The sequence below is a fragment of the Triturus cristatus genome, chromosome 6 (assembly GCF_964204655.1).
Source record: "Triturus cristatus chromosome 6, aTriCri1.1, whole genome shotgun sequence".
Lineage (NCBI taxonomy): Eukaryota > Metazoa > Chordata > Amphibia > Caudata > Salamandridae > Triturus > Triturus cristatus.
The window spans coordinates 254,352,367-254,378,533 of NC_140589.1; the positions used below are offsets into that span (position 1 = coordinate 254,352,367).

General features: G+C 43.9%; 1 protein-coding gene across 3 annotated transcripts in view; it reads right to left on the reverse strand.

Moving 5' to 3' along the window:
- Positions 1 to 26,167, reverse strand: part of TDRD15 (tudor domain containing 15) — a 247,330-nt gene that overhangs the window by 87,683 nt on the left and 133,480 nt on the right. The window contains exon 2 of one of the 3 annotated variants that reach the window (XM_085610614.1): positions 10,812 to 11,001. The exons of the other annotated variants lie outside the window; for them this stretch is intronic. The gene's annotated coding sequence lies outside the window, so the exon portion shown is untranslated. The remainder of the gene's footprint in view (positions 1 to 10,811; positions 11,002 to 26,167) is intronic. 3 annotated transcript variants of the gene reach the window in all.

Here is a 26,167-nt window from a genome sequence, read left to right on the forward strand (position 1 = left end):
AGTAATTTTGTTAGATGCCATCCAGTAGGCCCACACAGCCTTCATCACTTGCAGCTCCCATTCAACATTTGACATTACAGCAGATTGAATAACACCTTTATCACTCGGTTAAAACCATACAGTTCCCACTGGGATTATAAGGGGATGAGGTTCTAGGTTTCCCTCCAAACCTTTCAAAATACTCCTTAGCTGTATTGGATACAAATTGTAACCCTGTGTCACTAAGAATAGTGAACAGAATACCCTCTGAAACAAAATAGCATATACAAAATTAATTACAGACTCAAGTGTCTGCTCTGTCCACAAATCCCACCACAGGCCATCTGGTAAAAAGGTCTATCTACCACTAGTCCCACCAAATCTACTGCTACAGACTCTAGGGCTGTTTGGGTAGGTCACATACACTCATGGGGGGCTGGGGGGGGTCTTAGAGTGCGTAATGATTTGTCAGCAAAACCACACTTAGGACATTCCCCAACATATCTTTCCACCACATAATCCATACCATGCCACCAGAAAAAGTTTATTTTTGATTGTTATGGCAGCCTTTGTCCTAACCACCACAGAATGCCCTTCATGACAACAATTTATTATAGTTTTTATAACTTCCAGAGGAACTATTCTGTCCCCTCTTAAAATCACTTTATTATCCCTTGAAAGTTCCATTCAGACCTCCCAAAATGGTTTCACCTCTCTGCTAAATATCTTTCCTTGGCGAAGAATTCAGAATACACTTGGCTACTTCTAACAAAACAAAATCCTTTTGGTATTTTTGCATACCACTGCTCTTTCTTCATCGCTGGCGTGCCACAATCATGGACTAATGCTACTCAAAAATCATCCCACGCATCACTCACATTGTTCTAAAGGAGCAGGTAAACAAGATAAAGAATGGCAACAACACTGTCCTTCCCAGGTATACATTATTTTTATTATTAAGGAGTTTTATATAGCGCTAGCCAGACCCAAATGTATTGGAGCGCTTCACAACACTTTGTAAAGAGGAAAACACATAATATAGCAGTATTAAACAGGATGCCTTAAGGTGCAGTAGAAGACTTTGCGCGTTGTATAACGCTAGAGGCTGGGAAGCTACAGTCTCGTAATAGTGAGCACAGTAGTTCAAGCCACGCATCCTTCTGATCAGGGGGGATAATGGGGGAAGGAGTCCGGCTAGGAGTGAGGTAGAGGTCTTAGTTTCAAAGTGTCATTGTGCCATAGTGTGCACGCTTGTGAGTTTTGGTGGCAATCTATCCATTTGGGAGAGTACGCTTGAGGAAGAGGTCTTCGAGCTGCCTTTTGGATTTTAGAAAAGAGGGGATGGTACTGATATGAACTGGGATGGAGTTCCACATTTTGGGCGCATTTCCAGAGAAGGATCGGGCTGCGGCTTTTTGTTTGCGGTTTTTCGGCGGGATGAGGAGTAGAGTGTTGGAGCTCCTGAGGCTCCTTGTCTGACCAGCCTTTGTGAGTTTGGAGGTCAGGTAGGCAGGTTTCCCCTGTGTGGAGGGCTTTGTGCGTGAGGCAGGCAGTTCTGAAATTGGCATGCATTTCAACTAGGAGCCATTTCAACTCTGAGTGCGGGCGAGATGTGGTCATATGCTTTTACTCCGGTGACCATTCTTGTTGCTGCATTACGAGTTGATCGGAGGGGAGCTAGGTGTGATTTTGCTGTGCCTGTGAGGGTTGCATTCCCGTAGTTTAATCTGGAAAGTACCAAGGATTGTGTCGCTTGTTTGAGGTTGTTGGTCGGGATGAAGGGTTTTATCTTGTTGAGTCATTTCAGGTTGAGGAAGGCGCCCTTTGCAGTGTTCTTGATGTGTTTGTCCATGCTTCGTTTAGGGTCCAGGGTGATTCCCAGCGATTTAACGGAGTCGGCCAGGGAGAGATTGTCGTTGAGAGCATCAATTGCTTTTAGCCATTCTGCGACTTGGGGGTTCTCCGTGTTGTTGGAAATGAGGAGGATTTTCGTTTTGTCTTGATTCAATTTCAGGTGGTTTAATGAGAGCCAGTGTTGGACTTCTCTAAGAGTGTTTTTGAGTCTCTGGATGTCTTCGATGGAGGAGGTTTCAGGATTGATCTGGGTGTCGTCCACATAGAGTTGGAAGGGAATGGTGGATCTTTTGAGTATAGTGGTGAGGGGTTCCATGTTTATGTTGAAAAGTTGCGGAAAGAGGAATGATCCTTGGGGGACGCCTCTGCTGACAGGGTGAAGGTCCGACATTACTTTTTTAAATTTGACTCTTTGAGAGCGATTCTGGAGAAAGGAGCCGAACCAGTGTAAGACCACCTCTTCAGCACCTAGCCTTTCTTGGAGTACCTTAATGAGTAGTTGGTGGTCCACTGTTTCGAAGGCTGCCGATAGGTCCAGGAGGATGAGTAGGGAGCATTGGTCTTTATCCTGGGACTTGTGTATATCATCCATGATATTAAGGATCGCTGTCTCTGTGCTGCACCCTTTTGTGAAGCCCGATTGGTGGGGTCCACGAGGGTTGATGCTGTCCATGTGTTGAGTCAGTTGAAGAAGAACGCACATTTCCAAAGTTTTGGCCAGGAGAGGGAGATTGGAGACGTGTCTGTAGTTGTTCAAGGCATTGGTGTTCAAGCCTGTTTTTTTTTAGTAGTGGCGTGACTTGGCCAACTTTGAGGCAGTCCGGAATGACTCCGGTGCTCAGGGAGCGGTTTATGATCCTAGTCCAGAGCGGTGCTAGGGAGAGTTTTAGCTTTTTGGCCAGTTGGGCAGGAATAGGGTCCAAGGCGTGTGAGGAGGGTTTAGAGGTGGACATCAGTTTAACTATCTCTATTTCCGATATGGGGTTGAATGATTTCCACTGGTTGGGGGGGGGGGTGATTGGGTGTGTTGGCATCTGTTCCTGGAGCCGGGTTCCTATGGACGAGGTTGCGGTTGACGTCCAGGGAGAGCTCAATCTTGGAGATTTTGTCATTGAAGAAGTTGGCAAAGTTCTCACACAGGCCATTTGAGGTCTATCTTGTGGATACGGGAGTGGGCATGGAAGTTTGTTGCCTGATGAGGGTGAAGAGCTCTTTGGGTCTGTTTTTATAGTTTAAGGGCATTGCGGAAGAAGAAGGTTTTTTTGCGCTTGAAGTGGTTTTTGTACTTCTTGCGTGTTGATTTGAGTTGGTCCAGGAGGATTGGGGACAGATTGTTCTGCCAGAGTCTTTCTGCTGCTCGGAGTGGTCTTATTTTGGCGTTTAAGTCTGTGTTGAACCAGGATCTTGTGGGACTGGCCCTGGCTCTTTTTTGTTTTAAGGGGGCTATTTGGTCCAGAATGTTGATCATAGTGGAGTTGTAGTGAAGGGTGAGTTCTGTAGTGGATAAGTCGCCAGAGGAGATTTGGAGGAGAGAGCTGATCCTTTCTTCCAAAACGTCCATGGGAATCTGCTTTAGATTTCTTACCCAGTGGGGGTGGACTTGCTTGGGGGGTTTGCGTAGGATCGATTGGTTGATGTGGAATAGGATGATCTGATGGTCAGACCAGTCAACGGGCATGGTGCGGTCAATCGTGACAGCGTCAGGTTGGGGAATGATGGCATCCAGGATTGATCCTTTGTTGTGGGTTTCTTCTAAGCAGTGTTGGGTGAGGTTGTTGTTATGTAGGAGTTCGTTTAGGTTATGAATCAGCAGGTTGTTTTCCTTGTTCCAGTGAAGGTTGGGGTCTCCTAGAATTAGGTTACTGGCGTCCTGGAGTGCGCAGTTAGATATCAGATCTGATGGGTGTTCTCCAAATGAAGTGTTGCCTGGCGGATGGTAGAGGAGATGGCAGGATAGTGTTTTGTTTTCCCTCGTCTTGATGTTGGCGGTAAGACATTCAAAAGTGTTGTAATTGAGGGCTTCAGTTTCCGTCACAGACATTGTGTTCTTGTGTACGATTGCTATGCCCCCTCCGCGGTGGATTTTTCTGTCTTTGTTGAGGATTACAAAGCCTGGAGGCTCAAGCATGTCCATGATTAGGGAGGAGAACTCGTTTAGCCAAGATTCGGTCATGAACGTGATGTCTATGTCGTGGGTCAGGATGGATTCAGCCAGCTCTGTGGCATGTTTGATGGCTGATCTGCAGTTAATAAGCATGCAGTTGGTGCTGGTCTCTCCGTTTTTGAGTTTCTTCGCTGGGGAGGCCCTTGGAATGATCGTGAGGCATGCTGGGGGTCTTGGAGATTTGGGTGGAGAGCAATCTCTTCTAACTCCAGTGATGACCTGGATCTGTGGATTAGGGGTGGCAGTCGGGGAAGTAACGTAAGAGGAAGAAAGGTCTAAAGCTTCACACGTGGACACTGTAACTCTTTTGGGTCTTTGTGCCGGGTCAAGGAGTGGGGTTGTGTTCCAGCAGGGCCATGGAGCCCTGTAGGGCCGTAGGGTTTTATTGTTGGTAGTGGTGGGGGACGGGTGTGGTCTGGGCCTACGGAGTGAGGAGAGGCTCATTGTGATTTCTTTGAAGCCTAGTAATACCTTTTATAGTTGGCTTTCTAGCAAGGCGAGACGTAGCGCCCTTTACCCGGTAGGGGGGAAGCGGGTGTTCTGGGGAGGGACGTCTTGAGACGGCAGGAGCTTGTCATTGATAAAGTGGATTTTGGAATTCGCGTTGTCAGTGTTGTCTTTTTGGGTAGTCATGGGCATGGGCTGAGAGGGTTTACGTCGAGAATTCAGAGGCCTCAGCTTGCGTGTGGGAAGCGAGAGGGAGCTGGACGACTTAGATTGCGGGTTGGAGTAGCTAGTGGTTTGTTGAGGGGGGCAGAGTGAGGCGGGAGGGGGAAGGTTTCAGGCCACAGGGGGTTGGGGAGCCTCACGTGTGCCTTACCTTTTGCTAATGATTGAAGGGGGGTATGGAGAGCGCGCGGTCGGTGCGGGTGGGACGGAGTGGAGGTAGTGGTGTTCGGGGGAGGGGTTGGTGCAGTAGGCACCGGGAGCGGGATTGGATTTTGGTAGCATCCAGCTGGTCAGTCTGTCCGGGAGTAGGAAGTTGTTCAGGCTGGGGTGCCATGTGTGAGAGGAGGCGTTGCGTAGCGAGGGGAAGAGTGAGTCAAATGCATCTAGGTTGCCGTTGGTGGCTTGGATCAAATCAATACTGTGCCGTTGGAGTATAGGGTCACAACGGTGAGGCCACTCCGCATGAGACGGTTGCGGATTGTGGTCGTCAGTTGACAGCTGTGGGGGGTGTTCGTTGTTTTGGTTACGAGGAGATGTGTTCTGAGAATGGTGTTCCAGTTTTCCCGTCTATTTTTCCGTATGGAAAATTAGGTCCATTTTCCGCTGCCCTTTGGCAGAGCAGTGGTAAATGTCCGCAAATAGTGTTTCTGGGTGTTGTCTAATCAGCCTGTGTTTAATGTTATTTTTGGTTTTAGGGGAGAGGTTGGGGGAGAAGGTGATGGAGAAGGAGTTCGGGCCGTGTGGTTTTAGGTGGTTTTGTGTGTCACGGTAAGGTGAGATTGGAGTGACGGGTAATATTCTGTCTAAGATGGAAAGGGGGGGGGGGGGTGGCCTCTCGGAGCTTCTGCAAATAGCGTCTCCTAGGGAACCGGTGTCCAGGACATTCCAGCTGTGCCTGCAGAGGCTGAGGGTGTCGCTAGGTGATTGGATTGTTGGGGACTCACTCTAAGAATCAGGGTTGTCTTTGGTAGAGAGGGGGGGGGGGGGGGGTAACTGGAGGTTGCCAGCTAGCGGACAGGCCTCAAGTTGGTGTCAGGGACCTGTAATTGGATTACGTGGTCTGTGTCATTAGACTGCTGAGTCTGACGTGGTAGTCATATAGACAACTGCATTCTCGTGGATAGTCTGGCAAGTCTCGTGAAAGCATTCACTGTTCCTTCCGTTAGCAATCTCACCAAAGACTTGTCACACTGTATGATTAGTGGTTACCCCCATATGAACACTCTAAAATTGTCCAATGCCCATGCACATACCAAGGCTTCTCTTTCAATTATAGGATATTTTTCCTTAGCTGAGGATAATGACCTTGAAGCAAAAGAAATCACAGTTTCTACACCATCCATATTTTCCTGTGTCAATACAGCAACCAGGCCATTATTGCTGGCATCAGTAGTAATAATGTTAAATCTTTCCGGATCACAACAGCTTAAATTAGCTGCATTGGAAGTGCACGATTTGACTTCCCTGAAATCCTCCTCACAGTTTAGTGTCCACTCACATCTAGTCTTGTTTTTCAGCAGTTGACTGATATTGTAATGGCATTCAGCAAACCTGGATATACATTTTGCACAGTACTGTGCCATGTCCAAAAAGGGTTGGACTTCCTCTTTACTGCTTGGTGGTAGAAATGTTTCAATTGCATCCACTAGAGAAGGTTTGGGCTGGACTCCACCATACCCAATTACATGGCCTAAGTAAGTTACTGACCTGTGACGAGTCATATGGCAATGTGGGCAGAACTTGCCCAGATCGGGACCCTCGGGCACGAATTTGGTAAAGGCAGTCATTCTAGTAGTGGGGAAGACCACGCCCCCCAATCAGATACGGACGCTAATAGGCCAGCCACTGAGGCACTAGGGTGTCACAAGCAGGAAGTAGCAGAGGTGGCTCAGGACGGAGTACCGGAGAAAGAACAGACGGGAAAGAAAGGTGGAAGATGGCACCGTGGAAAGAGACCTGCAGGAGAGGAGGATACGAGCATCTATGCAATGGATGGCCCAATCAACACCCTTGACGTGGCGCAGCAGCCAGCGACCGTGAAATCCAGCCAAGCCCCAGGAAAAGGCGATAGAGACAAGATTGCCGTGACTCATGGACAGAGTCATGGACCCAGCCGAGTACTGAGAAAGGGTCCTCACAAGGTAATCTCTTGGGCCCAGGCGTGGGGGGGCACTAATGGGTTTTGAGGGTAGGAAGGAAGGCACAGGGCGGGATCTTGGGTGCACAAGTCCATCCAGGAGTACGGTCCTATAAACTGAGTAAAGGGGGTGCACGGGTGCATGTGTAGCAGAACCGGCAGGGCAACTGGTTTGATACATTGTATGGTGTGGTGAGGCTAGATGTCCCAGGGAAAAAGGCCTTTGACTAACAATCTTTCCTATATATGTTTTCCATGGGGGTCAAATCAGACGTACCAGAAAGGATAAGACCTCACTCCAGAGTATCCACTCCAGACGGAAAAACTAATTTGTGAATTCGAACTTACCATTATCTGTCTTCAGTACGCCTAACAAATATCTCTGTCATGAAAGAGATAATAAACCTTCCCCAACGTCAACTCCTTTTGTCTGGGTCATCACTGTTACCCTGTTACAGAACCTTTCCACAAATTTACATTTAGAGTGTTCAATCGTTCGGTGGGGTTTCTGTAAAATACTTTACATCTTCTGTAACCTTCCATCATGAACTTATTTGTTCTACCAAAAACCAAGATGTCATCCTGGAAGAACTTAATGCCACGATCCTTGAAGAATAGCTTCTGCTTCAACCTCTGGAACACAGCTGCAGTGGATGCTAGTCCAAAAGGCATCCTCTTGAGCTGGAAACAACCCACTACCATTTTAAATGCTGTCAAATGACAAGAGGAGACTAACGAAATCTGGTGGGATGCTAATGACAAGTCAATTGTGGAAAATCACTTTGCATCCTTGAGACATGCCACCATTTAATTCATCTTAGGAAGGCAAAAACAGTCCACCACAATGTTGTCATTTAAATGGGAATGGTCCATACACAACTTGATCTTATGATTGCTGTGGCGTGCCATGACCAAGGAAGAAATCCATTCAGAAGATTCCATGGGCTCCATGAAGCCCCCATGGCCACCAATTTGTTCAATTCATTGGAAACGTCCTCCTTTACTGTTATAGGGAGACTTCTAACCTTTTGGATTTTAGGAACAGCATCCTTTTGAAAACACCATCATGTGTTCAAAGCTCTGTAAATTTCCATGGTCTTACTAAACACCTTAGAAAATTTGTCGAGCATGGCTGTCCAGACTAACTCCTTCCTCCAACTACTAGTACTTTCTCCTCGCTGTTAGGATCAAGCGCAATGTGAAGGTTTCCTGGACTATTCATCCTAGCACAGATGGACCTCTCTTCACTGCATACAGCTTCCTTTAGTGGTTCTATTCTTGAAATTGAAAGTTAATCATCGGTAACCCTGCAAGTCAATTTTCTCACCGCTATAACTCTCAGGTTGCATATATGACTCTAACAGCCTTGTACTAATCCATTGGATATATTTGTTTTTCCAAACCTCCTCACTTACAATTGTGTATTTTGACAAACCTCCTCACTTACAATTGTGTATTTTGAGCCTGAATCTGCATATATCTTAATCGCAACACCACCAATGGACACGTTGCACTCTGGTTTATCATCTGATCATCAATATTTAAATTGAAACCCCCCCCCCTTTAAACTCATCACATTGGAGGACTTTGTGTCTGTATCTTGTTCCTCTTCTTACGATCTCCTGCACTCAACTATACATTTGATGCTTTTTCTCTTTCTCCTGCAAATTTTTGCGAATGCCAAATGATCCCATAATTGCTGCATTTTTGTTTCATAGCAGGGCAAGAATTGTCATATGCCAAATTGTACTTGCTGTCTCACCTATAACATCTGAACCCCTCTCTGCCAATTGTCTTGCCTTAACTTTACTTCCCAACAGTTTTATCCTTCCCATGAACATATAAGTTGTTCACCAGGTCATGCTCTTTCCCTCCTAGCTTTAATGCACTGGTGCACTTCAAAACATTTCCGCTTTCGTTACAATAGCTAAAATATAATCTAAAGGTGAATCTCCATTTAACCACAAATGCTACTGTATCGCCGGGTTACATGCGTGCATTACTAATTGATCTTTTTATGTGGGCACATTTAATTCTGTTGCTGGATGTGGAAGAACAAGTTCCCACGGGATCTTCCATACCTGCAATCAGTCTTACCCATTCCTGCAGGGGTTGCGCTATTGGAGACTTAGTGAGCATTTCACTTTGGGATGTTGCAGAGGGATTTTGCACAGTTTTAAACTTAGAGAGTGATTCCCGAATTTGGAGCGGCATCGTTCTATTCCCGATACAGGTATGTACAAGGGGATCACTACATGTCCCCATGGAATTCAGACTGGGACATTAGAATATACTAAATTATGACATACGATACCTTTTGGATCAATTTTTACTTCGGTAACGCACCGTTTGTCTCTTAGGTATCCCCCCCAAGGACAGAGGTCAGAAACAGGTAAGAGCCTTGGGCCTCACGTATGTGCATCGTATGCATGCATAGCCAGGCAGGGATACATTAAATAGCCCTGACAAAGGCCCCATACCCATTTCGGCTCCGAGTGCGGGCCGAAACATGTTGGCACTTACATACTAGGGTTAATCTAACAAACTAAATTCAACAGAGACTCTGGAATAACTTTTTATTCATACCATGCAAATAAAGGCATTTTTGGGGTATACCTGTAGAGATTCTTAACTCTTGACTCCCCTCCTGGACCCCTGCTTATCCAGCAATATTTTATCTAAAAACTCCCATTCCTTGGTTGCGTCAATCATGGTGTTTGCACCATACCAGTGTGTGGATAGGCGTCGATGATGAAGCATGAAACGATAACGTTGGGGCATCTACTCCAATATCTTTGGATACCCAAGAGATGCTAGGAAGTGGAATCTTCCTGGAACAGGATCCTTATTTTTCTTTCTTCAAATCAGTCCAGTTGCTCTTGTATGTGAAGACTTTGGGAGAACGCAGCTGGTCTCAGTCTTGTGAGAATAGTCCCGGTAATTGTGACAGTTGCAACACAGGCAGAAATTTCCAACGCAGGGCAGCTAGTGAGAAAGTCAAACACAGGTCAGTCTATTTTGGTTCTAGTGTCACGGAAGTGGTGGAGCGCAGAATTTCCTACTACCTTAGTACCCCCCTCGATGCTCAACCGGCGGGCACGAATGCTGTGCTCACCGCGGCCCAAAGCTGACCTTCGGGCTGCTTCTTGGCCAGTCTTAAGCAGATCTTAATGCAGAGTACAATCCACCCCAACTAAGTCCTCTTCAGCAAGGACTTTCCTTTCTTTGATTTGGAGAAACCCACAAAAAGCTGATGGTCCACTTGACAATCCGTACGCCAATCTATGCAATAGCTTGGACCCCATTTGGGATTCAACTGATGGAGACTTACTCCTGGTAGACTCATCGAGTCCCAAACATAGAAAGGAAACTACAAACGGTTCTGTTGGGTAGAACACTTGCTTTAAACCTATTCAGTATTAATCATGCATAAATGAGTCGAATACATTTCTTTATAGACTTCAGGATGGAACACGCATGGATTTTTTTATATATTAAAATAGTTTTTTACTCTTTGAATCATGTAGGGCTGTCAAATTCAATAATCATCAAATGACATCAGTGACATGAAGATAAAGTGACTAAAGTGCATCATAGTGACATACGTGACTAAGTGAAATTATACACATGTGGTAAAAGACATATAATATGAACACAACATACAAAACAGCTGAAATGAAGTCTGTCCTTTCCAATTTTTAACACATCGTCTCTGGTGACCCCGAAATAAGCTTTTTTATTATTTGGCCCGGGAGACCTGGTGGACATAGACTGAAATGAACGTTGACATTTCGACTCTGTAGTGTGCGCAAATAGGTGAGCGTCACAGCGGGTCTTCCTTAGGACGAGCAGACAACAAAGAAGGACAGCTAATTCCAATTATAGCTAACCACTCCCACGTCAGGTTGAGCGTTAGAGGGTAGATACAAATTCAAAGCATGCAACAATGTCCATGAAGTCTTCAGCTATAAGATTTGACTGAGAGAACAAGAGCGGTAGTGCACTTACCACACAATGTTTTACCAAGAGAAACCAGCTTGAGGTTTGGAGTCTCTTCAGAGAAAATTATAAAGGAGGAGTAACAAACCACCAACTCAGTTTGGATCTGGTGGCTTGTGTCAAATTCTACTCAACTCGTAGCAATTTGGGTTCTTCTTAGTAAGATTCTTCATAATGGACTTCACTATGAATAGGTCTCCTGCGGGAAAACACAACATTGTGTGGTAAGTTTGCATGAATAATACTGCATAGGTTTAAAGCAAGGGTTCAACCCGACAGAACCCTTTGTAGTTTCCTTTCCACGTTGAGCAATCCATGAGCCTACCAGCTTAGAGGAGTAAGTCTCCATCAGTTGAACTCCAAAAGGGGTCAAAGCTATTGTATGGATAGGCCCAAAACATGTCCTTAACCGCATCCTTCACAGACAAACCAGCACTACACACCAACAGCATCGTCACTTTTACCAGTTTGTTGACCCTCTCAACTAATCCATTACCTTGGAGATTATACAGGGAAGAACAGGCATGCCTCACATCAAGGGTGTCCAAAAATATTTTAATTTCATATGCCAACAGGTGTATACTATTTTCTGTGAGTAGAACTGAGGGTATGCCCTCCCATCTCACTCAGAAGATCAATAGTAGAATTAGTTGTAACACATTTCAATAAAGCTACCTCCACCCACTTGCATTTTGCATTCACTAAAACAGCCGCAAGCCTATCATGTCCAGGAAGGAAAGAAAAAAAGCGCAATAAAGTCTAAACAAACATTCTCCTATACCTCCCTTGCTTCAGACAAATGCCGTTCCTCATGCAATTTTCCTAAACTCACTCTCAACTGTTTTTCCGAATCTTTGAAAGTGTCACAATTCTCAACCCATTCTTTCACTTGGTTGTCCATGTGGGGCCACAAAACATTTCTCTGATTTCTTGGTGGTTAATGTATGGCCTAAATGTCCTTATGTGCCAAACTGATTAACCTAGTCCTGAGTTGCGTGGCACCAACCTTTAATTTCTCATCAACAAGCAATCATCATGAATAGATAACTCACCAACCACCTTTAAAAATGATTTCACACCATCAGGCAAAACTCTTTCTCCTGACCACCCCTCTAACTATCTTCAACACACACTTAAGTGTTTAGCCTGCTCAATGGCTTTGATCCAGTCTTCTTTTGAAATGAAATTCCCCAATCCTTCAGTGATATCCTAAAGGCTGGCAGCAACTTCCTCAGTAACTAACTCAGCCTTTTCCACAGCTATATCAGGCAATCTTAACAGACAGTCTGCCACTCTATTCTTCCATCTCGGAAGATATGCCACGTTATATTCATACTCCTGCAACTTAACAACCAACCTTGCCAGCCTCCCTGAATAATTTTTTGTACCCGAGCTGCCAGCACTTTGAGTAGAGGTTTGTGATCTCTTCTGAGGATAAACACGCCTCTGCAACCAAACAATGTCAATGGAGGGTAGTCCACTGACAATCAAGGGGTAAGGGAGGTAAGGGAATAGATATCTCCTCCCGACTAGAAATCCACTATCCTACATGTATATATCCAGAACTACGCTCTAGAGGTAATAAAATTCTTGCGTGGCGAACACCGCAGATTGCGGATAGGAAACAAATCCTTTTGTTATTTAACCCTCACACACCCTATTGGTGTCATGCTTCATCATTGGGTTCACCCCGACTCCTAAAGGTCAGAGTGGGCTCGACCGTATTACAGGGAGCTCTTAAGCTATGTAGGCCAGGGAGACTTAAAGATAAAAATCTAGTGGATATTAAAAAACTGTAAAAACGGTCTTTCTTGGAGTAACGACCCTCATAATCTGCCAACATGTTTCTGTGAAAAAAAAGTAAGGGCCACAAGGATCTTTCATCAGGGCTCAAATGGTTCCCTCCCAGGCACTGACAGTGAGAATAGATTATATATATATATATATATATATATTCACTGAAAAAACCATAGGTTTCACACATGTTATAGTTAGCGGAAATTTTACTGATAAAAAACCAGTGAAATTCCCCCGTTATAGTTTGTGTAGGCAACTATAACTCACGCGACCGCAATCCTCTGCTGATGCTAATACTGTATTTAGACACTTATTTGCCCATGTCTTCTTCCATACATTTTTAGCTATACATATATTTCAAATATTTTTTTTTCATAAAGACACATATGTCATCAGCAGAAGATTGCAGTCGCGTGAGTTATAGTTGCCTACACTAACTAGAACGGGGGAATTTCACTGGTTTTTTATCAGTAAAATTTCCGCTAACTATAACATGTGTGAAACCTATGGTTTTTTCAGTGAATTTGCAAGGTTTTTTAAATGCTAATTCCTAACTATAACGTGTGTGAAACCTATGGTTTTTTCAGTGAATTTGTACGTTTTTTTAAATGCTAAGTTACTTTACGCCATTCGTGGCGTGCGCGCCCACTTAACGCAGTTCGTTCCGTGCGCGCACGGTGCGCTTCGCGCACCGTGCGCGCACAGTAAGCACGCGGTGCGCTTCGCGCACCGCGCGCCCACTTTACGCAGTTAGTGCCGTGCACGCACGGTGGGCACGCGGTGCGCTACGCGCACCGCGTGCCCACGTTACGCTAGATGGGCCATGTACGCACGATGCGCTTCGCGCACCGTGCGCACATGGAGGACATATGATGCACTTCGTTTTGAAAGGTAATATTTTAATTTTTCGTAATTTTCATAAGCCATGCACAAATGGTGCCCTTCGGGCACCATTTGCACACGGGGTGGAGAGAGTGTTGTTAATTTTTTCTTTTATTATTTTTGTTTAAAATATTGTGGTTTTTCACACCTTCAATAAGCCCTGCACATTTGGTGGCATGCGGCCACCAAAATCACAGGGGGTGGGGAGAGTGTGGATAGTGTTTTTTTTTTTTACATTTTTTACCGTACGCGTACGGTAAGCGTAATCGGCGAAATTAGCGAAAAAATAAAAATTGCTTTTTTGGCCTTGGGGGGTCTTTGGGGACTCCCTCAACATGGCTATGTGTGTGGGAGCTGTCTAAACAGCCCCTTTATATGTTTATTGGTTTTATTTAACAACCTAGCTCTCAGTGCGAGAGAGAAAATGGCGGCCGCCGCTTCCTGGTTTCGGCTGTTTCGAATGTTTACTAAGATCTAAGAGCCAATCAGAATCGCGCTCGCGCACGCCACCGTACGCGTACGGTAAGCTTACGGTAAGCGTACCGTAAGCTGGCTCAGATATATATATTGATTTAAAGGCTATTTTCTCAGAATCTACTGAACAGATTTACACCAAACCTACAAAAGGCACTTCCTTGACCTGAGGACTACCTCTCTGCCAAATTTCTAGTAATTCTGTTCAGCCGTTCGGGCTGTAGCCCTGTCTAAAGGTCCTATGGAAAAATGCATGGGAAAAACGCGTTTTGGGACCCCCCTTTTATCTCAGCCCCCGCTTGACGAATCCCCCCCGAGACTTTCAGGGTAGGAGCGGAGCGGAGCGCCCCACCTATTTTGAGAAATTCGCGAGGATTCGTCATCCGGCGCCAAAGTTATTCAAAATAGAATGTTGCGGATTTCCTATGGAAAAGGGGTCCTAACTATAACTACCTACTGGCGACCGCCAGTAGGTAATATGATATATATATATATATATATATCCATATATCCCCAAGATGCCCACAGGCAAGGCCGCACTCTACAGACAGTTAGCAGTACTATTCGTAGGTCAGGCTGTCCACCGCATTCAATTGATTTCCAGCTCTTGTGTCAAAAGTTCTAGCCTGACATGTTTCAGAGCATGTTTGCTCCTTCCTCAGAGGCTTCGACCAAGAAATTTGTGCTGATTTGGACTCTTCCACATAATTTATAAGCAATTACCCGCCCTCTAATGGGCGCTCAAATGAGTTCCAACGCAATGCCTCCGCTAAAATACGGTCAGCCATAATGCACAGTTCGTTTTTTCATGTTTCCACTCACTAGAAACACAGCATCAGCTCGCAGCCTCAGGGAATTCTTCCTTTAGCTCCCAACTCGCCACACACTGGAAACATTTTCACAGAGGGCAAAAGAATACGGCCTGCAGTGTTTAAAAGGAACCACGTGGGTTATTCAAAAGTCAGAGACTCCTCCCGTGGTCAAGGCTTGCAGAAGCAGAAACGTTGGGAAAAGGATGCCTATTGCCTTCGTGCGGTGTGCCTCTTTGTAGTACAAGGAGGGTTTTGTGGTATTTATTACTGGAAGCCCCGCACCAGCCACACTGGCCGCCCTTCATGGTTCCGGTTCATTTTGCGAGGAGATAGACAGACAGATAGATAGTCCTGTCCGCTCTCTTCTCAGTGGGGATATAGGCACGGACCTCTCACCTCCAGGAATCAAATAACAAATCCCATTACACGAAGAGTGGGTGAAGCAGGTGGTTTATTTCCCAAAATTTAAACCAAGAAAATAACAGGACCAGTGATGATATATATACACACATATATACCACACCCACATACACGTTTCCAAGAGCTAAACGAACACCTTGATGACAATAAGTGGCATATGATTAAGACTCGTGGAGTCGAAACGCGTAATGCCTGGCTTATCACGGAATAAAGCAATTTTAACCAGCGCTGTTGGTGTGGCCTGTATTACGCTACTAGAAGAAGCGTGTGTTTCATGTGGAATATGAGAGGTGTCTAACACACCTGAAACAGGCCCCGATCAGAGAGGTAGCGGCGCTCCTTCTGTCAGGATTTTGTTTGTGAGCTAACGCTTTTCAGGAGTGCCCTCCGGCTGTGACATTGAACAGGGCTGAGGTTTCGATGGAAGGGCCACGTAAAGTGGCCCGCCTCAACTGAAAGAATGAACTTTTAAACAGCCAGGGTTTGTTGAAGGAATTTTTCCTGAGCACCTCGCGCTTGACAAAACTTGCCTAAAAGGTGGATTATGAATATAAGAACAACTCGGTGGTAGCGAGACTTACCTGTGATACACTATCACCGAGGTATGGAACTTTTCCTTGAAAGCAAAGTATTGCACCAGGTACACAGTGAAACAAGTCTTAGCTTTGCCAAGATAAACATTGAATACTATAAAAGAACGAGGCAGTCACAGAGTATTATGGGAAATGTAGTCCCGGTATTTTGGTAAAGAGTCCTATAATATTTGCAACAAAGGAAGACTTTTATTGGACACCACTATGGGGGTTAAATGTTGAACCTGATGTAAAATAACAGTACTACCTTTGTTACATCACAAGAATTGTGGGAAAAATTGCACATATAACGAAAATTTGGACTGCCTCTTTAAAAGTATTAAGTGGACAGCTGTCCGTTTTCAATGTCTATAAAGTTACGTTTCCAAGAGCTAAACGAACCCATCGATGACAATAAGTGGCATACGATTAAGACTTGTAGAGTCGAAACGCGTAATGCCTGGCTTATCACGGAATAAAGCAAATTATATATATATATATATATATATATATATATATATATATATATATATATTCACTTAAGAAATCATAGGTTTCACACATGTTATAGTTAGCTGGACATTTCGTGAAAAACCAATGAAATTCCCCCGTTATAGTTAGTGCAGGCAACTATAACTCACGCGACCGCAATCCTCTGCTGATGATATTACATCACTGTATTTAGTCACTTATTCACCCATGTCTTCTTCCATTAATCTTTAGCTATACATATATTACAAATATTTATTTTTCCGAAAGACACATATGTCATCAGCAGAGGATTGCGGTCGCGTGAGTTATAGTTGCCTGCACTAACTATAACGGGGGAATTTCATTGGTTTTTCACGAGTGAAATGTCCAGCTAACTATAACATGTGTGAAAACCTATGGTTTTTTAAGTGAATTTACAAGGTTTTTAAAATGCTAATTCCTAACTATAACGTGTGTGAAACCTATGGTTTTTTCAGTAAATTTGTACGGTTTTTTAAATGGCAAGTTATTAATATATATATATACATTTTTTTTTTAAATTTTACCGTGCGCGCACCGTGCACGCGCGGTGGGCACGCGGAGCGCTTCGCGCACCGCGCGCCCACCGTGCGTGCACGGTGCGCAACGTTCACGGAATTTTTTCTGTTTCCACCGTGCGCGCACGTTGCGCGCACTCCTTTTTCGCGAAAAAAATAAAAACTTTTTTGGGCCCTTGGGGGTCCTTCTGGGACCCCCTGACAAATACTAGGGGGTCAGGAACTGTCCAGCCTGCCTCCTTTTCACGTTCTCAACCTTTGTTTTTCACCCCCTCAGAGTGCGAGAGACAAAATGGCGGCCGACACTTCCTGGTTTCGACCGATTCGAATGTTTACTAAGATCTAACAACCAATCAGAATTGCGCACGCGCACGGCGCGCGCGTATAGATATATATATGCTTTTAAATGCTATTTTCTCAGGAAATACTGAACAGATTTACACCAGACCTGTAAAAGGCACTTCTTTGACCTTATGGCTACCTCTCTGCCAAATTTCACGTAATTCTGTTCAGCCGTTCGGGCTGTAGCTGCGACTAAAGTCCCTATGGAAAAATCCATGGGGAAAACGCGTTTTGGGACCCCCCCTTTTTCTCGGCCCCCGCTTGACGAATCCCCCCGAGACTTTCAGGGAAGGAGCGGAGCGCCCCATTAGTTTTGAAAATTTCGAGAGGATTCGTCAACCGGCGCCAAAGTTATTCAAAATAGAATTTTAAGATTTCCTATGGAAACTCGGTCCTAACTATAACTATCTACTGGCGACCGGCAGTAGATTATTTATATATATATATATATATATATATATATATATATATATATATATATATATATATATATATATATATATATATATATATATATATATATACACATACATACAAGTAGAGAAGGTGCTCCTGCTGGATTACCGGGACCCTTGGAGGTTGACATACATTCCGGCGGAGCCAGCCGGCGAAAATATCCAATTCAAAAGCCACGATTCAGTATGCTCTCAGTAAAGGAAGACGAAGTCCCCAGTGAAATTGCAGGTCAGGTTTAATTCACACAACGCGTTTCGGCACGCAGCCTTGATCACGTGTGAAAAGAAGTGAAACCAACAGTCTTACATCTCATTGCGGTCAAATGAAAATGGACAACAAAATAGGACTAACTCCGCCAACCAGACACAGACAAAGCCGTAATCGGCGGCCATCTTAGACTGTGCACGAACCTCAGTAGGTAAACAATACAAACAAATTAAAGTAAAGTGCATGGTCATAGTACTAGGCAGAGAAAATGAAAGATATAAATAGTGCCTGCTGAGTAAATCCCAAAGTGCATTCATACAAATATATGAGTATCTGGCACGATGCAAAATACATCACGGAAATATACTGCTGTCCACATCAAGGGATACAAAATTGTTGATCAGTGTCAACACGGTTTGTAGGTGGAACAATCACTCGTAAACTATAATGCAAGTGCATAGGTCAAAGATGCTAATGGTTACATGTCCGTCTGCTAGGTATTAACAAGAATCCATGTTGGAATGTGATAGGAGTGCAGAGAACGTGTTAACGTATAAATTCTGCGCTTAAATACACTGAAATAAATGTGAAGGAGGCAGGATCAGTGAAGGAGTGAGTGAGGTAAAATTGCCCAAGTGGGCATCGAACTCAAACATGATAATGTTGAACTCCACATTACAGACATGTCATTAAAGTCTCTGAAAGTAACACATAAGAGATAAATATAAGAGCTGTTGGTTAAGGATACAAATTGTGAGACTCATGGATAGTGCAGGTGAAATCAAAGGGAAAAGGGTAGGATGCCCGTGCAGGTGCTGTCAAGGGATGGGGACCCTTTCTTCTCTCCTGTAAGAAATACAAATAGATAAAATCTAGATTAAAAACATGAACTGTGGAATGAAAAACGTCATTCTAAAGAGGAGGTTGTCAGAAGAAATAGCAGCAAAGATTGTATATAAGAAAAGTTATGCAGTAGTTGACATCACGTACAGCATACATCGTCAAACATCAAACAAAAGAACATCTCTAGAATTACGAGTCAGTTTTAAGATGTATTGACATTTCCTCATCCATGTTAAGGCCTCCAGGGGTCTTGGTTTGGAACTCTATAATATACCTGGATTCTCTGTCTTAGGGCCAATACCCTATCTCCCCCACGAGCGTTCTTGGGTATATGTTCCAAAATAAGGTAACTCATTTCTGCTACATTGGAGTAATGTCGATCAAAGAAATGGCGAGCTACGGGATATTTGGGATCATGGTTTGTGATCGCTCTTTGGTGTTCCAATATCCTCTTTTTGGCTGCACAGGTAGTGCTACCAATGTACCAAAGATTGCATGTACACATGATGGCATAGATCACAAAATGGGTGCTGCATGTAAGAAATTGAAAAATCTTTTTGGTTACCCCTCGATATTCTAGTGATGCTTTGTATTTGCTGTATTTACAGGCTTTGCAGTGGCCACATGGGTAGAAACCTATCAATCCATGATCTGTGGTGGTGGGATAATTCATAATATCATTTCTGACCACCCAGTCACGTATGTTTTTATCTCTTCTATACGTGATGATGGGTCTGTCAGTGATGAGATCCCCTAGTGTGTTGTCTGCCTTAAGAATACTCCAGTGTTTGGAAACTATATGCTTTATTTTCTGAGAGTCAGTGTTGTAAGTTAGGATGAGGCGGGTCCCCGCCTCTCCTTGTTCTTCATCCACTGCACCAGTATCTTGTAAAGTCTCCTTGCGTTCTACTTTGTCTGCCCTGTCTCTGGCTTTGTTGAGGACCCAGCGTGGGTAACCTCGATTCAGAAACCTGGCAGTGATGTTATCTCTTTCCTCAAAATAAGAAGCAATGTTGTTACAGTTACGTTTTTCTCTCAGCAGCTCCCCATAGGGGATACTCCACTTGAGTGCCTCTGGATGGCTGCTGAGGGCATGAAGCACACTGTTGCCCGCAGTGGCCTTTCGGAACAGGGCAGTAACTACCTTCCCATGTTCAATTTTGAGGCTAACATCTAAGAACTCTGCTTTATGGGCATCGATGTTCCCAGAAAGTACAATGTTGTATTCATTGGCATGGAGAGTATCAATAAAGATCTCAGCCTCTTCTTTTTTGCCATTCCAGACAATGAACAAGTCATCTATGTAGCGACGCCACATGAAGACTTTGGAAAGGTGTTCCTGCAATGGGATCCTGCTCGAGATGACATGCTCCCAGTATCCCATGAAGAGATTGGCAAAGCTGGGAGCAAAGCAAGAACCCATTGCAGTACCGTTCACTTGCCTGTAGAGGGCGCCATTGAAAGAAAAAATGTTGTTTTGGAGACAGTATGTTATCATCTCCAAAATCATGAGGCTATGCTCACGATATTTTAATGGTCTCTGTTTGAGGAAAAATTCACATGCATTGAGACCTTGACTATGGTCAATTATTGTGTAGAGTGATTGCACATCTAACACAATAAAAAGATAACCGGGTTGCCATATCAAGTCATCAATCTTGCCTAGGAAGTCTTTCGTATCTCTTAGGTAACTGGGCAGAGATACCACATATTCCCTAAGAAAATAATCAACATATTTAGAGATGTTTTCAGTAATGCACCCGATGGAAGATACAATCGGGCGTCCTGGGGGTTTGATGTTACTCTTGTGCAATTTGGGTAAAAGGTATAAAATGGGTACCCTGGGATGATCTTTCTTCAAGTAACAAAACTCCTCCCACTCTAGAAGGCCCTTGTCTCTCCAGGTAACCAATTTATCACAAATACTGGTGATACTCTGATGGTAAATATCCCAGTTGGCTGGAGTATAGAAGTTAGTGTCTTCAAGTTGACGTAAACCCTCAAGGATATAGTCCTCTCTGTCTAAGATCACTATATTGCCTCCTTTGTCAGCAGGACGTATGATTATCTCGGTATCAGAGGCTAGAGATTTCAGTGCCTGTCTTTGTGCCCAAGATAAGTTGTTAACATTGGTGGAATATTTTTTGTTTTTACTAAATCTCAATTCAGTGAGTGATTTGATAATGCAGTCTTGAAAGGTGTCAATGTGGTCATGTGGTAAGGTGGGTATAAAGGTGGACTTGGTTTTGAAGGGGGTTTTTTCTATCCTACCTGTGCTAATTTCCATGTCATTTAACAACTGTGTGGCATTGGTCTCTGTTACCTCCCCATTCTCACTATAGGCTAATTCGGTCATGGCGATTAAGGTGTCTATATCTCCAATGGCCAAATTGTCGTTGTTATTGACTGTGTTAGCTCTATTGTTGGTATTAGGGCTTTGTTTTTTCAATATGTGCCATTTTTTTAGTTTCAATTTGCGCACATATTTAAACAAATCAATCCTAGTTTCAGTGTACTTAAATGTAGAGGAGGGACAGAAGGATAAGCCAAGGCACAAAGTTCTTTTTTCAATGTCACTCATGGGTCTTTTCGAAAGGTTAACTACTGTCAAATTTACCATGGTCATATCCATTAGTAGTTCCTGTTTGAGCGGGTTCTGCGGCTTCCCATGGTACCCCTTCCTCTCTCTGTTGAGCCATCGTTGTGCGAGTCTTTTTTCTATTCCTGCGTTTCCCCTGCCTCTTCCTCGTCCACGTCCTCGTCCACGTCCCTGTGTTTTCGGTAGTTGGTTTTCTCTTGTTGTTTGACGATCCTTTTGCAGGACCCGAAATTCGTCTAAAAAATTGACTTGTTTGGGGTTGTGTTCTTCTCCCGATGTGTTGCCTCCAGAAATGTCAGATTCAGTGTCACTCAACAAGATGTTATCATTGATTGAATTGATGGAATTGGTAGTCACGGCTACATTGCTTGTCGTGGTAGTTTCTTGTACTTTGTAGAGATGGTCATATTTTTTACTGAAAGTTAAAATCCTTCCACTTTCATAGTCGGCATAGTCCCGGTTCATCTTTCTAGATTTTCTTGCTTTTATTTCTTCCTCATGCTTGCCGAGACGTTCTTTCATAGGATCTAGAATTTTGCTGAGTGCATCACTGTCCATAAGTTGTTGATCTGTTTTAATAAGTCATCTCTATCTTGCCACGCATATTTAATGAGTATTTCCATCATTCCTTTCAAACTCAGTGCTGAGTGTTGTGACCACTCTTCTAGCATTTTGGGATTTGGGGCTTCATAAGTTGGAGTAACAAAGATCCGCAATCCTCTTGGTACCATGTTCTGGTCTACATAGTTTTAAAGGGAAATAGCTTCCCACCATTTTGACACTTCCGCTCTTTTCATTTTTTCCAGTTTTTTTATTTTATCTTCCAGCGCCTGTGTTGGTAAATCATTCTTATTGACCGTGCCTTGTCTGGTGATGGCTAGGTTTTTTCTGCTGAATAGCGTCAGTGCTGCCGCTCTCCTATCAGCCTCCTCCTAAATGTTGTCTGATACCTGACCAAGAAATCTTGGAAAAGGGGGATCGTCTTACAGTACCCTTCCACAGAATACGGAAGTTCCCTCTGCTGCCAAAACAGTTTTGCTAAGAGAAGCCCCGGACTGGTAGCATCGCATGCCGGGAATACACTGTATGATCGGTAATCGTAGTGGAAGTCCACTAGTGCGAGAAACCGAATCCAGTGAAGAAATCTCCTGCTATAGCTATACTAGGTGCTAAGGTGTAGTCAAGTACGCATACGACCGAGGGGTAAAGTCGCCCAGCTAGTCGTTAACCCGAGGTGGTGTAACTGTGGTTACACGCTCTCCAGCGATACAACTCCAGTCCCCCACCTAACAGGACGAACATTCAACGGGCAGGCTTACCTTGGGGTCAGCTGTACGATGAATTCTCCGAAGTCGGAGGTCTGCACACAAGTATTCTAATGTCCTCTGCAGCCGGTCCAAAATGTAATCCTCGATAAGTTATCCAAGTAGAGAAGGTGCTCCTGCTGGATTACCGGGACCCTTGGAGGTTGGCATACATTCCGGCGGAGCCAGCCGGCGAAAATATCCAATTCAAAAGCCACGATTCAGTATGCTCTCAGTAAAGGAAGACGAAGTCCCCAGTGAAATTGCAGGTCAGGTTTAATTCACACAACGCGTTTCGGCACGCAGCCTTGTTCACGTGTGAAAAGAAGTGAAACCAACAGTCTTACATCTCATTGCGGTCAAATGAAAATGGACAACAAAATAGGACTAACTCCGCCAACCAGACACAGACAAAGCCGTAATCGGCGGCCATCTTCGACTGTGCACGAACCTCAGTAGGTAAACAATACAAACAAATTAAAGTAAAGTGCATGGTCATAGTACTAGGCAGAGAAAAGGAAAGATATAAATAGTGCCTGCTGAGTAAATCCCAAAGTGCATTCATACAAATATATGAGTATCTGGCACGATGCAAAATACATCACGGAAATATACTGCTGTCCACATCAAGGGATACAAAATTGTTGATCAGTGTCAACACGGTTTGTAGGTGGAACAAATCACTCGTAAACTATAATGCAAGTGCATAGGTCAAAGATGCTAATGGTTACATGTCCGTCTGCTAGGTATTAACAAGAATCCATGTTGGAATGTGATAGGAGTGCAGAGAACGTGTTAACGTATAAATTCTGCGCTTAAATACACTGAAATAAATGTGAAGGAGGCAGGATCAGTGGAGGAGTGAGTGAGGAAAACCAACTACCGAAAACACGGGGACGTGGACGAGGACGTGGACGAGGAAGAGGCAGGGGAAACGCCGGAATAGAAAAAAGAGACTCGCACAACGATGGCTCAACAGAGAGAGGAAGGGGTACCATGGGAAGCCGCAGAACCCGCTCAAACAGGAACTACTAATGGATATGACCATGGTAAATTTGACAGTAGTTAACCTTTCGAAAAGACCCATGAGTGACATTGAAAAAAGAACTTTGTGCCTTGGCTTATCCTTCTGTCCCTCCACTACATTTAAGTACACTGAAACTAGGATTGATTTGTTTAAATATGTGCGCAAATTGAAACTAAAAAAATGGCACATATTGAAAAAACAAAGCCCTAATACCAACAATAGAGCTAACACAGTCAATAACAACGACAATTTGGCCATTGGAGATATAGACAACTTAATCGCCATGACCGAATTAGCCTATAGTGAGAATGGGGAGGTAACAGAGACCAATGCCACACAGTTGTTAAATGACATGGAAATTAGCACAGGTAGGATAGAAAAAAACCCCTTCAAAACCAAGTCCACCTTTATACCCACCTTACCACATGACCACATTGACACCTTTCAAGACTGCATTATCAAATCACTCACTGAATTGAGATTTAGTAAAAACAAAAAATATTCCACCAATGTTAACAACTTATCTTGGGCACAAAGACAGGCACTGAAATCTCTAGCCTCTGATACCGAGATAATCATACGTCCTGCTGACAAAGGAGGCAATATAGTGATCTTAGACAGAGAGGACTATATCCTTGAGGGTTTACGTCAACTTGAAGACACTAACTTCTATACTCCAGCCAACTGGGATATTTACCATCAGAGTATCACCAGTATTTGTGATAAATTGGTTACCAGGAGAGACAAGGGCCTTCTAGAGTGGGAGGAGTTTTGTTACTTGAAGAAAGATCATCCCAGGGTACCCATTTTATACCTTTTACCCAAATTGCACAAGAGTAACATCAAACCCCCAGGACGCCCGATTGTATCTTCCATCGGGTGCATTACTGAAAACATCTCTAAATATGTTGATTATTTTCTTAGGGAATATGTGGTATCTCTGCCCAGTTACTTAAGAGATACGAAAGACTTCCTAGGCAAGACTGATGACTTGATATGGCAACCCGGTTATCTTTTTATTGTGTTAGATGTGCAATCACTCTACACAATAATTGACCATAGTCAAGGTCTCAATGCATGTGAATTTTTCCTCAAACAGAGACCATTAAAATATCGTGAGCATAGCCTCATGATTTTGGAGATGATAACATACTGTCTCCAAAACAACATTTTTTCTTTCAATGGCGCCCTCTACAGGCAAGTGAACGGTACTGCAATGGGTTCTTGCTTTGCTCCCAGCTTTGCCAATCTCTTCATGGGATACTGGGAGCATGTCATCTCGAGCAGGATCCCATTGCAGGAACACCTTTCCAAAGTCATCATGTGGCGTCGCTACATAGATGACTTGTTCATTGTCTGGAATGGCAAAAAAGAAGAGGCTGAGATCTTTATTGATACTCTCAATGCCAATGAATACAACATTGTACTTTCTGGGAACATCGATGCCCATAAAGCAGAGTTCTTAGATGTTAGCCTCAAAATTGAACATGGGAAGGTAGTTACTGCCCTGTTCCGAAAGGCCACTGCGGGCAACAGTGTGCTTCATGCCCTCAGCAGCCATCCAGAGGCACTCAAGTGGAGTATCCCCTATGGGGAGCTGCTGAGGGCAAAACGTAACTGTAACAACATTGCTTCTTATTTTGAGGAAAGAGATAACATCACTGCCAGGTTTCTGAATCGAGGTTACCCACGCTGGGTCCTCAACAAAGCCAGAGACAGGGCAGACAAAGTAGAACGCAAGGAGACTTTACAAGATACTGGTGCAGTGGATGAAGAACAAGGAGAGGCGGGGACCCGCCTCATCCTAACTTACAACACTGACTCTCAGAAAATAAAGCATATAGTTTCCAAACACTGGAGTATTCTTAAGGCAGACAACACACTAGGGGATCTCATCACTGACAGACCCATCATCACGTATAGAAGAGATAAAAACATACGTGACTGGGTGGTCAGAAATGATATTATGAATTATCCCACCACCACAGATCATGGATTGATAGGTTTCTACCCATGTGGCCACTGCAAAGCCTGTAAATACAGCAAATACAAAGCATCACTAGAATATCGAGGGGTAACCAAAAAGATTTTTCAATTTCTTACATGCAGCACCAATTTTGTGATCTATGCCATCATGTGTCCATGCAATCTTTGGTACATTGGTAGCACTACCTGTGCAGCCAAAAAGAGGATATTGGAACACCAAAGAGCATTCACAAACAATGATCCCAAATATCCCGTAGCTCGCCATTTCTTTGATCGACATTACTCCAATGTAGCAGAAATGAGTTACCTTATTTTGGAACATATACCCAAGAACCCTCGTGGGGGAGATAGGGTATTGGCCCTAAGACAAAGAGAATCCAGGTATATTATAGAGTTCCAAACCAAGACCCCTGGAGGCCTTAACATGGATGAGGAAATGTCAATACATCTTAAAACTGACTCGTAATTCTAGAGATGTTCTTTTGTTTGATGTTTGACGATGTATGCTGTACGTGATGTCAACTACTGCATAACTTTTCTTATATACAATCTTTGCTGCTATTTCTTCCGACAACCTCCTCTTTAGAATGACGTTTTTCTTTCCACAGTGTTGCAG